Here is a 5,490-nt window from a genome sequence, read left to right as displayed (position 1 = left end):
CACTGCACAGGTCGATGCATTGTTACCACTTCGTTGCTGCTGTGCAGGCGCAAGCACCAACCAACGTGCTGCGGTGCCAGTGGCACGTCTGCAGCACGGGCAGCATCCCCACCGTCATATCATACCGTTGTTGCCTGAACTCACCGTCATATCAGGGGAGCAGCAGCTGCAAGCAACCAATACACCTTGGCCTCGATGCCCTCGCTTGCTTCTTCACCAGCCTCGCAGCTCACCTCACCTCACCTCACCTCACCTCACCTGTATACAGTTGGGTTTGGGTTCAGACAATACAATGACCCCAACCAAGGCTGCTCTTGACCCGTCTGCATACTTCGTTCGACGACAGACCGTCGTGTTTTGGCCTGTTTCGCCCTTTTCGCGTGCTTGATGGGGCCTTCAGATAACAACACAGGGCGAGATGGGGCATTCAGATAACAACACAGGGCAGGTGCTGCCCTGCCCCCACACTTCGCTCGCTGGCTCTCCGCCGCTCGACCAAAGATGGCCAAGTTTTGCCCCGTTTTTGCCCCTTTTGCCCCGTTTTTGCCTCCTTTTGGGCTGTTCTTTGCTAGATTGGGCTTTCGTATAGCATGGACGGTGCTGCTTCTCGCTTCGCTCGCTGTTCGCCGCTCGCCGCTCGCTCGCGCAGCCAAAAATGGCCAGTTTTGGCCCGTTTTTGGGCTGTTTTGGCCTGTTTTTGGTCTGTTCTGGCGTGGCGCGGTGACCGTCGTGAGCGGAGCAAAACGTCAGCCATCTCAGCACCTTGGAACCCCCCGGGTGGCACAGGGCTGGATGGGGCTTTCGTATAGCAGGGACGGTGCTGCCTCACGCTTCGCTCGCTGTTCGCCGCTCGCCGCTCGCTCGCGCAACCTAAAATGGCCAGTTTTGGCCCGTTTTTGGGCTGTTTTGGCCTGTTTTTGGTCCGTTCTTGCGTGGCACGGCGACCGTCGTGAGCGGAGCAAAACGTCAGCCATCTCAGCACCCTGGAACCCCCCGGGTGGCACAGGGCTGGATGGGGCTTTCGTATAGCAGGGACGGTGCTGCCTCTCGCTTCGCTCGCTGTTCGCCGCTCACCGCTCGCTCGCTCAGCCAAAAATGGCCAGTTTTGGCCCGTTTTTGGGCTGTTTTGGCCTGTTTTTGGTCCGTTCTTGCATGGCGCGGTGACCGTCGTGAGCGGAGCAAAACGTCAGCCATCTCAGCACCCTGGAACCCCCCGGGTGGCACAGGGCTGGATGGGGCTTTCGTATAGCAGGGACGGTGCTGCCTCACGCTTCGCTCGCTGTTCGCCGCTCGCCGCTCGCTCGCGCAGCCAAAAATGACCAGTTTTGGCCCGTTTTTGGGCTGTTTTGGCCTGTTTATGGTCCGTTCTTGCGTGGTGCGGTGACCGTCGTGAGCGGAGCAAAACGTCAGCCATCTCAGCACCCTGGAACCCCCCGGGTGGCACAGGGCTGGATGGGGCTTTCGTATATAGCAGGGACGGTGCTGCCTCTCGCTTCGCTCGCTGTCCGCCGCTCGCCGCTCGCTCGCGCAGCCAAAAATGGCCAGTTTTGGCCCGTTTTTGGGCCGTTTTAGCCAGTTTTTGGCCTGTTCTTGCATTGCGCGGTGACCGTCGAGAGCGGAGCAAAACGTCAGCCATCTCAGCACCCTGGAACCCCCCGGGTGGCACAGGGCTGGATGGGGCTTTCGTATAGCAGGGACGGTGCTGCCTCTCGCTTCGCTCGCTGTCCGCCGCTCGCCGCTCGCTCGTGCAGCCAAAAATGGCCAGTTTTGGCCCGTTTTTGGGCCGTTTTGGCCAGTTTTTGGCCTGTTCTTGCATTGCGCGGTGACCGTCGAGAGCGGAGCAAAACGTCAGCCATCTCAGCACCCTGGAACCCCCCGGGTGGCACAGGGCTGGATGGGGCTTTCGTATAGCAGGGACGGTGCTGCCTCTCGCTTCGCTCGCTGTCCGCCGCTCGCCGCTCGCTCGTGCAGCCAAAAATGGCCAGTTTTGGCCCGTTTTTGGGCCGTTTTGGCCAGTTTTTGGCCTGTTCTTGCATTGCGCGGTGACCGTCGAGAGCGGAGCAAAACGTCAGCCATCTCAGCACCCTGGAACCCCCCGGGTGGCACAGGGCTGGATGGGGCTTTCGTATAGCAGGGACGGTGCTGCCTCTCGCTTCGCTCGCTGTCCGCCGCTCGCCGCTCGCTCGTGCAGCCAAAAATGGCCAGTTTTGGCCCGTTTTTGGGCCGTTTTGGCCAGTTTTTGGCCTGTTCTTGCATTGCGCGGTGACCGTCGAGAGCGGAGCAAAACGTCAGCCATCTCAGCACCCTGGAACCCCCCGGGTGGCACAGGGCTGGATGGGGCTTTCGTATAGCAGGGACGGTGCTGCCTCTCGCTTCGCTCGCTGTCCGCCGCTCGCCGCTCGCTCGTGCAGCCAAAAATGGCCAGTTTTGGCCCGTTTTTGGGCCGTTTTGGCCAGTTTTTGGCCTGTTCTTGCATTGCGCGGTGACCGTCGAGAGCGGAGCAAAACGTCAGCCATCTCAGCACCCTGGAACCCCCCGGGTGGCACAGGGCTGGATGGGGCTTTCGTATAGCAGGGACGGTGCTGCCTCTCGCTTCGCTCGCTGTCCGCCGCTCGCCGCTCGCTCGTGCAGCCAAAAATGGCCAGTTTTGGCCCGTTTTTGGGCCGTTTTGGCCAGTTTTTGGCCTGTTCTTGCATTGCGCGGTGACCGTCGAGAGCGGAGCAAAACGTCAGCCATCTCAGCACCCTGGAACCCCCCGGGTGGCACAGGGCTGGATGGGGCTTTCGTATAGCAGGGACGGTGCTGCCTCTCGCTTCGCTCGCTGTCCGCCGCTCGCCGCTCGCTCGTGCAGCCAAAAATGGCCAGTTTTGGCCCGTTTTTGGGCCGTTTTGGCCAGTTTTTGGCCTGTTCTTGCATTGCGCGGTGACCGTCGAGAGCGGAGCAAAACGTCAGCCATCTCAGCACCCTGGAACCCCCCGGGTGGCACAGGGCTGGATGGGGCTTTCGTATAGCAGGGACGGTGCTGCCTCTCGCTTCGCTCGCTGTCCGCCGCTCGCCGCTCGCTCGTGCAGCCAAAAATGGCCAGTTTTGGCCCGTTTTTGGGCCGTTTTGGCCAGTTTTTGGCCTGTTCTTGCATTGCGCGGTGACCGTCGAGAGCGGAGCAAAACGTCAGCCATCTCAGCACCCTGGAACCCCCCGGGTGGCACAGGGCTGGATGGGGCTTTCGTATAGCAGGGACGGTGCTGCCTCTCGCTTCGCTCGCTGTCCGCCGCTCGCCGCTCGCTCGTGCAGCCAAAAATGGCCAGTTTTGGCCCGTTTTTGGGCCGTTTTGGCCAGTTTTTGGCCTGTTCTTGCATTGCGCGGTGACCGTCGAGAGCGGAGCAAAACGTCAGCCATCTCAGCACCCTGGAACCCCCCGGGTGGCACAGGGCTGGATGGGGCTTTCGTATAGCAGGGACGGTGCTGCCTCTCGCTTCGCTCGCTGTCCGCCGCTCGCCGCTCGCTCGTGCAGCCAAAAATGGCCAGTTTTGGCCCGTTTTTGGGCCGTTTTGGCCAGTTTTTGGCCTGTTCTTGCATTGCGCGGTGACCGTCGAGAGCGGAGCAAAACGTCAGCCATCTCAGCACCCTGGAACCCCCCGGGTGGCACAGGGCTGGATGGGGCTTTCGTATAGCAGGGACGGTGCTGCCTCTCGCTTCGCTCGCTGTCCGCCGCTCGCCGCTCGCTCGTGCAGCCAAAAATGGCCAGTTTTGGCCCGTTTTTGGGCCGTTTTGGCCAGTTTTTGGCCTGTTCTTGCATTGCGCGGTGACCGTCGAGAGCGGAGCAAAACGTCAGCCATCTCAGCACCCTGGAACCCCCCGGGTGGCACAGGGCTGGATGGGGCTTTCGTATAGCAGGGACGGTGCTGCCTCTCGCTTCGCTCGCTGTCCGCCGCTCGCCGCTCGCTCGTGCAGCCAAAAATGGCCAGTTTTGGCCCGTTTTTGGGCCGTTTTGGCCAGTTTTTGGCCTGTTCTTGCATTGCGCGGTGACCGTCGAGAGCGGAGCAAAACGTCAGCCATCTCAGCACCCTGGAACCCCCCGGGTGGCACAGGGCTGGATGGGGCTTTCGTATAGCAGGGACGGTGCTGCCTCTCGCTTCGCTCGCTGTCCGCCGCTCGCCGCTCGCTCGCGCAGCCAAAAATGGCCAGTTTTGGCCCGTTTTTGGGCCGTTTTGGCCAGTTTTTGGCCTGTTCTTGCATTGCGCGGTGACCGTCGAGAGCGGAGCAAAACGTCAGCCATCTCAGCACCCTGGAACCCCCCGGGTGGCACAGGGCTGGATGGGGCTTTCGTATAGCAGGGACGGTGCTGCCTCTCGCTTCGCTCGCTGTCCGCCGCTCGCCGCTCGCTCGTGCAGCCAAAAATGGCCAGTTTTGGCCCGTTTTTGGGCCGTTTTGGCCAGTTTTTGGCCTGTTCTTGCATTGCGCGGTGACCGTCGAGAGCGGAGCAAAACGTCAGCCATCTCAGCACCCTGGAACCCCCCCCGGGTGGCACAGGGCTGGATGGGGCTTTCGTATAGCAGGGACGGTGCTGCCTCTCGCTTCGCTCGCTGTCCGCCGCTCGCCGCTCGCTCGTGCAGCCAAAAATGGCCAGTTTTGGCCCGTTTTTGGGCCGTTTTGGCCAGTTTTTGGCCTGTTCTTGCATTGCGCGGTGACCGTCGAGAGCGGAGCAAAACGTCAGCCATCTCAGCACCCTGGAACCCCCCGGGTGGCACAGGGCTGGATGGGGCTTTCGTATAGCAGGGACGGTGCTGCCTCTCGCTTCGCTCGCTGTCCGCCGCTCGCCGCTCGCTCGTGCAGCCAAAAATGGCCAGTTTTGGCCCGTTTTTGGGCCGTTTTGGCCAGTTTTTGGCCTGTTCTTGCATTGCGCGGTGACCGTCGAGAGCGGAGCAAAACGTCAGCCATCTCAGCACCCTGGAACCCCCCGGGTGGCACAGGGCTGGATGGGGCTTTCGTATAGCAGGGACGGTGCTGCCTCTCGCTTCGCTCGCTGTCCGCCGCTCGCCGCTCGCTCGCGCAGCCAAAAATGGCCAGTTTTGGCCCGTTTTTGGGCCGTTTTGGCCAGTTTTTGGCCTGTTCTTGCATTGCGCGGTGACCGTCGAGAGCGGAGCAAAACGTCAGCCATCTCAGCACCCTGGAACCCCCCGGGTGGCACAGGGCTGGATGGGGCTTTCGTATAGCAGGGACGGTGCTGCCTCTCGCTTCGCTCGCTGTCCGCCGCTCGCCGCTCGCTCGTGCAGCCAAAAATGGCCATTTTTGGCCCGTTTTTGGGCCGTTTTGGCCAGTTTTTGGCCTGTTCTTGCATTGCGCGGTGACCGTCGAGAGCGGAGCAAAACGTCAGCCATCTCAGCACCCTGGAACCCCCCGGGTGGCACAGGGCTGGATGGGGCTTTCGTATAGCAGGGACGGTGCTGCCTCTCGCTTCGCTCGCTGTCCGCCGCTCGCCGCTCGCTCGTG

The sequence above is a fragment of the Musa acuminata genome, unplaced genomic scaffold (genome assembly GCF_036884655.1).
Source record: "Musa acuminata AAA Group cultivar baxijiao unplaced genomic scaffold, Cavendish_Baxijiao_AAA HiC_scaffold_58, whole genome shotgun sequence".
Taxonomy (NCBI): domain Eukaryota; kingdom Viridiplantae; phylum Streptophyta; class Magnoliopsida; order Zingiberales; family Musaceae; genus Musa; species Musa acuminata.
This window is presented reverse-complemented; position numbering follows the sequence as displayed.